Source organism: Oncorhynchus gorbuscha, linkage group LG19 (genome assembly GCF_021184085.1).
Source record: "Oncorhynchus gorbuscha isolate QuinsamMale2020 ecotype Even-year linkage group LG19, OgorEven_v1.0, whole genome shotgun sequence".
Classification (NCBI taxonomy): domain Eukaryota; kingdom Metazoa; phylum Chordata; class Actinopteri; order Salmoniformes; family Salmonidae; genus Oncorhynchus; species Oncorhynchus gorbuscha.
Window position 1 is genome coordinate 48,235,116 of NC_060191.1, and position 8,506 is coordinate 48,243,621.

The following is an 8,506-nucleotide window of genomic DNA, read 5'->3' on the forward strand; positions in this document are numbered from 1 at the left end:
TCAACCGTCTTTAGAAAGAGCTTCAGGCTTGTTTTTTGAAAAATGACCTTGAATTTGTAGTTTTAGTAAGTGGCTCCCATTTTGGCTATAGTGTTTGTAGCATGTTCCGGTGAGTGCGTGTACTTCGTTATTTATCTCCGCTAATGTTCTCCAGTATTCTCAGTCTTAAATTTGATCGTTTATTTACATATTAGGGTACCTGAGGATTGATTAGGAACGTTGTTTGATATTTTTGGAAGAAGTTTATTGGTAATTTACGGGATTCATTTCTATGCATTTTGAACGAGGGAAACCGGTGGATTACTGAGACTAGCGCGCCAATGAAACTGACTTTTTTGGGATATAAAGAAGGACTTTATCGAACAAAAGGACCATTTGTTATGTAGCTGGGATCCTTGGGATTGCAACCAGATGAAGATCTTCAATGGTAAGTGAATTATTTTATCGCTATTTCTGACTTTCGTGACGCCTCTGCTTGGTTGGAAAATGTATGTAATGTTTTTGTGGGTGGGGCGCTGTCCTCAGATAATCGCATGGTGTGCTTTCGCCGTAAAGCCTTTTTGAAATCTGACAAAGCGGCTGGATTAACAAGAAGTTAAGCTTTTAAATGATGTATGACACTTGTATTTTCATGAATGTTTAATATTACGATTTCTATCATTTGAATTTCTCGCTCTGCAATTTCACCGGATGTTGTCGAGGCCGGGCGTTAGCGGCACACCTATCTCAGTCAATTACCGTGAGACCGGCTGTTATTTGCTTGACAATCACCGTCTTTTTTTCTGGTTATTCTGTTAAAACAACTAAAGCCTATGCGCTTGTTGTTATCAAATGTTTTATCTTAATTGGCGCCTTTACAACGGTCCTTTTGTGAGGCTCACCCGGGAACTAGTTCTGTACAATGGTGAGTGGTGGAGTCAATAAACCAGATTGGGAGGGTCCTCCATCATCGTTTAAATCTCTAGTTTGATAAACTTTTTGGCTTCCCAGTAGATTACAACCACAATGGCCAGAGAGTTGCGGATAAAACTCTTAACTCTTAAGTATGTTGCTTCGCTCAATGAGAATAGCCTATGCAGCTGCCAATACCTCAAATATGTTGACACATTTATGCTGACATCACTCCCAGTATACCGAAGCAAGACTGAATGTAAAGAAACAACTATACATCACCTCTTCTCTGCATTCAAGCAGCCCTTGAAAATAAATGACAATAGCGATAGGTAGGCTGTGTTTATATTTTTTACATTATTTGGTTTATAGCTGTGGATAGGCACCCATGTGTGGTCGAGAATAGGAGGTTGTGGTCGATAATAGTGGGTTGTGGTCAAGAATAGGGGGTTTCAGCACCTCATGAAAGTGCTCGAGCCACGTTACGAATTTCACTCTTGCACCCATTTCAGCAAACAGGTAGTACCTGTCATGTTTTGTCATATATTGTCATGTCTTGTCCTTGTGCTTCCCCTTCTGTTCGTTTCCCCCTGCTGGTCTTATTAGGTTCTTTCCCTCTTTCTATCCCTCTCTCTCCCCCTCCCTCTCTCCCTCTCTCTCTCTATCGTTCCGTTCCTGTTCCCAGCTGTTCCTCATTCTCCTAACTACCTCATTTACTCTTTTCACACCTGTCCCCTATTTTGCCCTCTGATTAGAGTCCCTATTTCTCCCTCTGTTTTCCGCTTCTGTCCTTGTCGGATCCTTGCTTGAAGTTCGCTGTTCTGTGTCCTTGTTCCGCTCTGTCGTGTTTTACCTTCTTCAGATGCTGCGTGTGAGCAGGTGTCAATGTCAGCTACGGCCGGTGCCTTCCCGAAACGACCTGCAGTCTGTGGTCGCGTCTCCAGTCATTCCTCTCTACTGACGAGTGGATTTCAGTTTTCCTGTGTTTGCATTTGCCTTGATAATATCCAGGATTATCGCTTTTGTCTAAGACTGGAATAAAGACTCTGTTTCCGTTAAGTCGCTTTTGGGTCCTCATTCACCCGCATAACAGTACCCGCTCTATACAAGCAAGCCAAAGACTAAGTTTTCAATGAATTAGCCAATGCACCCAGTATTGCTGTAACGATCTTCTTCATCTGATGAGGAGTAGGAAAGATCGGACAAAAACGCAGCGTGGTAAGTGTCCATTTTAATGAAACATAACTGAACACTGAATACAAAATAACCAAAGTGAAACAACGAAAATTGAAACAGTCCTATCAGGTGACAAAACACAAGACAGGAAACAACTACCCACAAATACCAGGTGGGAACAGGCTACCTAAGTATGGTTCTCAATCAGAGACAACGAATGACAGCTGCCTCTGATTGGGACCATACCAGGCCAAACACAGAAATGCAAAACATAGAACAAAACATAGAATGCCCACCCCAACTCACGCCTTGACCAATCCAACATAGAGACCTAAAAAAGGAACTAAGGTCAGGACGTGACAGTACCCCAAAACATGATCCTATAGGGGAGGGTCTGGGTGGGCATTTCACCGTTGTGTCGGTGTCGGCTCTGGTGCAGACCCCACTCCACCTTAGGCTTGGTGTTATGCAGGTGAATGAGGACCCAAAAGCGACTTAACGAAAACAGAGTCTTTATTCCAGTTATAGACAAAGGTGATAATCCTGGATATATCTAGGTGAAAGCAAAACAGGAAAACTGAAATCCACTTGTCAGTAGAGAGGAAAGACTGGAGACTCGACCACAGACTGCAGGTCGCTTCGGGAAGGCACCGGCCGTAGCTGACACTGACACCTGCTCCCGCGCAGCATCTGAAGAAGGTAAATCACGACAGGGCGAAACAAGGACACAGAACAGCGAACATCATACAAGGATCCGACAAGGACAGAAGCGGAAAACAGAGGGAGAAATAGGGGCTCTAATCAGAGGGCAAAATAGGGGACAGGTGTGAAAAGAGTAAATGAGGTAGTTAGGAGAATGAGGAACAGCTGGGAGCAGGAACGGAACGATAGAGAGAGAGAGCGAGAGAGGGAGAGAGGGAGGGGGAGAGAGGGATAGAAAGAGGGAAAGAACCTAATAAGACCAGCAGAGGGAAACGAATAGAAGGGAAGCACAGAGACAAGACATGATAACCAATGACAAAACATGACACTTGGCCCACTTCTGTGGTGCCTCTGGAGTGGCGACCCTCACCGCCACTCCAGCGGCGCCGACAGGAGGGCGACGCTGCCGGAGTCTCCCTCCCATTCGGGGCCCGCTGTAAGGGTCCCCAGTCAGGGGTCACTCCACACCTGGCTATCAGCGAAGTCTTGTCTGGCAGCAAAACAGTTCACTCATTTACTGCCTTTTAAAAAACATAGCTGACATGCTTTAACAAATTTGTTTTTTACTGACAATTGAGATGTACAAACTATGGCATAAGGGGATGATGAGCAGATAAGAGGCAATCTTTAATTTCGATTAAGCCATTAATGAGAGAGCTAGGACGAACGTAGTCAATATAACCATCTGTTCAGCACTTTTGAAATGTACAGCGACAGAATTCAGAACATGGGCCGTTCTTACAGTATTCTTCCTGTACACCAAGTCAGATTCATAGGATAAATAAAGGAGGCATATAAGCAATGAAAGCTCTTATAATATTAGACCATGGAATTTCTCCAAAACAGGCTATAGGCTACATGTGCACCACCGAGTCAGAACAGTAGGCTAAATTATGAGGGGGAAAGGGACCAAATTATTAGGGTGAGGCACGTGGGCTACTAACAGCTTATGACACTTCATCCACTTACTATTACTTTGTTAGCTACAGTATACATATCTCCCTGGCATATTACATTATTTGTGCAGCAGCATACAAGACATTTTTGGACTCACCTTGTGCTGTGCCCAGTCCCTCTATGGGCAAATGTTCTCATCAAACGTTGTCATCAATGTCTGGCATCCTTTGGATTTAAGATGCTTTCAAGACAACTGGGAACTCGGAAAAAAACAAGGATGAATCATGATGTTATTGATCTTCAGGTTGGAGCTCAAAAAAGAGGCTAGAGTTCCCGACTTTGAATTCCAAGTTGGATGACTATTCTAAATGTATTTTCCCAGTTGGAGCTGTTTTTTTTCAGAGTTCCTGGTTGTCTCTCTGAAGTCTGAGATTTCCCAGTCCCAAGTTTCCAGTTGCTTTGAAAGCAGCAGAAGTCATGTTGGAATGACAGCATGGCCAATGTTGAATGTTTATCATTTTACGCTTGGAAAAGAGACCCTTAAACCCAGACATGGACCACACATCCACTCCACTGAATAGCAGGCTAGTGATTGCTTTGCAATGCTTGTAGTTAGCCACTGATTCCTTCCAAACCACTCATTGTAGAATTTGCGATTTCCAACTTGTTGTGTAATGTTTATGTTCAATTGCTGATGAGCACGATACGTTTATCTATCATTTCTCTTCATAATTTCTCTTTACCAGTAGATTGTTGACTTGATTTATGATGATGACAGCGAGCTTGCTAGCTAAGATTTTGAAAGTATGATGTTGACATGATCAGTCCAATCAAAGCTACTGTAGATATAATGTGATTTAACGTCGTTTTATCTGTGGCCAATGACCTTGAGCCTTCTTGGATGGGCACTTCTAATGTAACTCTACGGCAGCACCCAAGGGGCTTGAGTTTTCGAGCTCTCCCTGTAGATTTTGCGGTGATGTAGTGTCCCCATGAGTGACAGACCACTGAGCCAATCACGGCGCAACTAGAGAACATTACCAACCTCTATGCTCCGATTCTATGCTTCCAACTTTGTGGCAACAGTTTGTGGAAAACCAAGATGGCGGACTGAACTCAGCTCACTTCTCAGTTCCTATGCTTCCTGGCTGATGTTTTGGTCACTTTTGAATGCTGGCGGTGCTTTCACTCTAGTGGTAGCATGAGACAGAGTCTACAACCCACACAAGTGGCTCAGGTAGTGCAGCTCATCCTGGATGGCACATCAATGCGAGCTGTGGCAAGAAGGTTTGCTGTGTCTGTCAGTGTCCAGAGCATGGAGGCACTACCAGGAGACAGGCCAGTACATCAGGAGACGTGGAGGAGCCCTTAGGAGGGCAACAACCCAGCAGCAGGACCGCTACCTCCGCCTTTGTGCAAGGAGGAGCAGGAGGAGCACTGCCAGAGCCCTGCAAAATGACCTCTAGCAGGCCACAAATGTGCATGTGTCTGCTCAAACGGTCAGAAACAGACTCCATGAGGGTGGTATGAGGGCCCGACATCCACAGGTGGGGGTTGGGCTTACAGCCCAACACCGTGCAGGATGTTTGGCATTTGCCAAAGAACACCAAGATTGGCAAATTCGCCACTGGCGCCCTGTGCTCCTCACAGATGAAAGCAGGTTCACACTGAGCACATGTGACAGACGTGACAGTCTGGAGACGCCGTGGAGAACGTTCTGCTGCCTGCAACATCCTCCAGCATCTCCGGTTTGGTGGTGGGTCAGTCATGGTGTGGGGTGGCATTTCTTTGGGGGGCCGCAACGGCCCTCCATGTGCTCGCCAGAGGTAGCCTGACTGCCATTATGTACCGAGATGAGATCCTCAGACGCCTTGTGAGACCATATACTGGTGCGGTTGGCCCTGGGTTCCTCCTAATGCAAGTCAATGCTAGACCTCATGTGGCTGGAGTGTGTCAGCAGTTCCTGCAAGAGGAAGGCATTGATGCTATGGACTGGCCCGCCCGTTCCCCAGACCTGAATCCAATTGAGCACATCTGGGACATCATGTCTCGCTCCATCTACCAACGCCACGTTGCACCACAGACTGTCCAGGAGTTGGCGGATGCTTTAGTCCAGGTCTGGGAGGGGAGCCCATCCGCCACCTCATCAGGAGTATGCCCAGGCGTTGTAGGGAGGTCATACAGGCACGTGGAGGCAACACACACTACTAAGCCTCATTTTGACTTGTTTTAAGGACATTACATCAAAGTTGGATCAGCCTGTAGTGTGGTTTTCCACTTCAATGTTGAGTGTGACTCCAAATCCAGACCTCCATGGGTTGATAAATGTGATTTCCATTGATAATTTTTGCGTGATTTTGTTCCAAGCACATTCAACTATGTAAAGAAAAAAGTATTTACTAAGAATATTTCATTCATTCAGATCTAGGATGTGTTATTTTAGTGTTCCCTTTATTTTTTTGAACAGTGTATATATATATATATATATATATATATATATATATATATATATATGTACAGTTGAAGTCGGAAGTTTATATAAACCTTAGCCAAATACATTTCAACTCAGTTTTTCAAGGTCAGAAGTTTACATACACTCAATTAGTATTTGGTTGCCTTTAAATTGTTTAACTTGGGTCAAACATTTTGGGTAGCCTTCCACAAGCTTCCCACAATAAGTTGGGTGAATTTTGGCCCATTCCTCCTGACAGATCTGGTGTAACTGAGTCAGGTTTGTAGGCCTCCTTACTCGCACACACTTTTTCAGTTCTGCCCACAAATGTTCTATAGGGTTGAGGTCAGGGCTTTGTGATGGCCACTCCAATACCTTGACTTTGTTGTCCTTAAGCCATTTTGTCACAACTTTGGAAGTATGCTTGGGGTCATTGACCATTTGGAAGACCCATTGGCGACCAAGCTTTAACTTCCTGATGGGCATCTTGAGATGTTGCACATAATCCACATAATTTTCTTGCCTCATGAAGCCATCTTTTTTTGCGAAGTGCACCAGTCCCTCCTGCAGCAAAGCACCCCCACAACATGATGCTGCCACCCCCGTGCTTCATGGTTGGGGGTGTGTTTTCTTCGGCTTGCAAGACTCCCCCTTTTTCCTTCAAACATAACGATGGTCATTATGGCCAAACAGTTCTATTTTGGTTTCATCAGACCAGAGCACATTTATCCAAAATGTACGATCTTTGTCCCCATGTGCAGTTGCAAACCGTAGTCTGTATTTTTTATGGCAGTTTTTGAGCAGTGGCTTCTTCCTTGCTGCACGGCCTTTCAGGTTATGTCAATATAGGACTCGTTTTACTGTGGATAAATATACTTTTGTACCTGTTTCCTCCAGTATCTTCACAAGGTCCTTTGCTATTGTTCTGGGATTGATTTGCACTTTTCACACCAAAGTACGTTCATCTCTAGTAGGCAGAACGCGTCTCCTTCCTGAATGGTATGATGGCTGAGTGGTCCCATGGTGTTTATACTTGCGTACTATTGTTTGTACAGATGAACATGGTACATTCAGGCGTTTGGAAATTGCTCCCAAGGATGAACCAGACTTGTGGAGGTCTACAATTCTTTTTTCTGAGGTCTTGGCTGATTTCTTTTGATTTTTTTGTATGTAAACTTCCGACTTCAAATGTAACCTTTTGACAAGGTTTATATCACAACTAAAGTGGCCAAATAACATCTTAAAATGAAGCCAATTAATCAGCTTTAATCTGCTTTACAATGGGTGTAGAGCCTAACATCTTATAATAAAAGCATTACATGGATAATCTCATTTGTGGTTCCTTTTGAGAATGGTGTTTCCTGGTAATACTGCTGTGTGCACATTGCTGCGCTTATAATATGAAGAAATAGCCTAATAGTTTATCAACATATTAAGCTAAACTTTCTCATCTGCTGCGTCAGGCTCATTGCTTAAAACAGGTATTTTGATGCTGGAGGTTGTATTAATTTGAGATCTATCTTATCCCACATCTGTCCCAGACTATGTTTGGAATATTTATTTTTCGCACAGAATAGAATAGGTCAACTTTTGTACTATGGGGGATAGTAGATTGACATAGGCTAGTGCTTTTGCTGTTCGTTAGGTCTATTCATCTTGTTGGCTGACGAAAAGTAAATGTGGACAGTTCTTCCAATAGATTCAATATGCGCCTTGGAATTGGATAAGGATGCACACAGTTGTGTCCCGGATGTGAGAAAGATTTGATCACGTGACTGAGAGCCATGTGAATGAGAGGTGCTTTGGAACACAGCAGGGAGAAGGGCCACTGGCCGCAAAAGGCATGGATTTTTAGGGGGATTAGGGCCACACAAAGGAGATGCTGCCGGGAAATTCGAGGCATTATTAAGTGCTTGTGAAATTGTGAATGAGAGACTGATGAAGTGTGTACACCGTGCGCAAAAAAACTAAGCAGAACTCGTGCCTTTCATGCTACTTTTTTCAAATCATTAGTCGCATCATGCAGCCTTAAATATCAAAACATATAGCCCAACATTTGTATCACAACTAAAGTTACATAAATAACAATAATTTAAGCATATACTGTAGGAGTACATGTGTCTTTGTTAACCGCTCATCACAGAATAGCTGTGCACTACCTCAAACATCTTGGAGAAAATATCTTTATTTATTAGACTTTAAAATGTAGATGTTCCAAAAGTCCAGCAGAGACCGGCAGTTATTTGCTTGACAATCAACAGCTGACAAAATGTAATTACCCGCCCATTCCTAGCTGCACAGCTCAATGCAGGGGTCGCTGTTGAGTAAGTTTGAGGGGTGAATTTAGCACATGGGGATGTGTGAAACTTCTTAGCCTGAAGTGTCCCA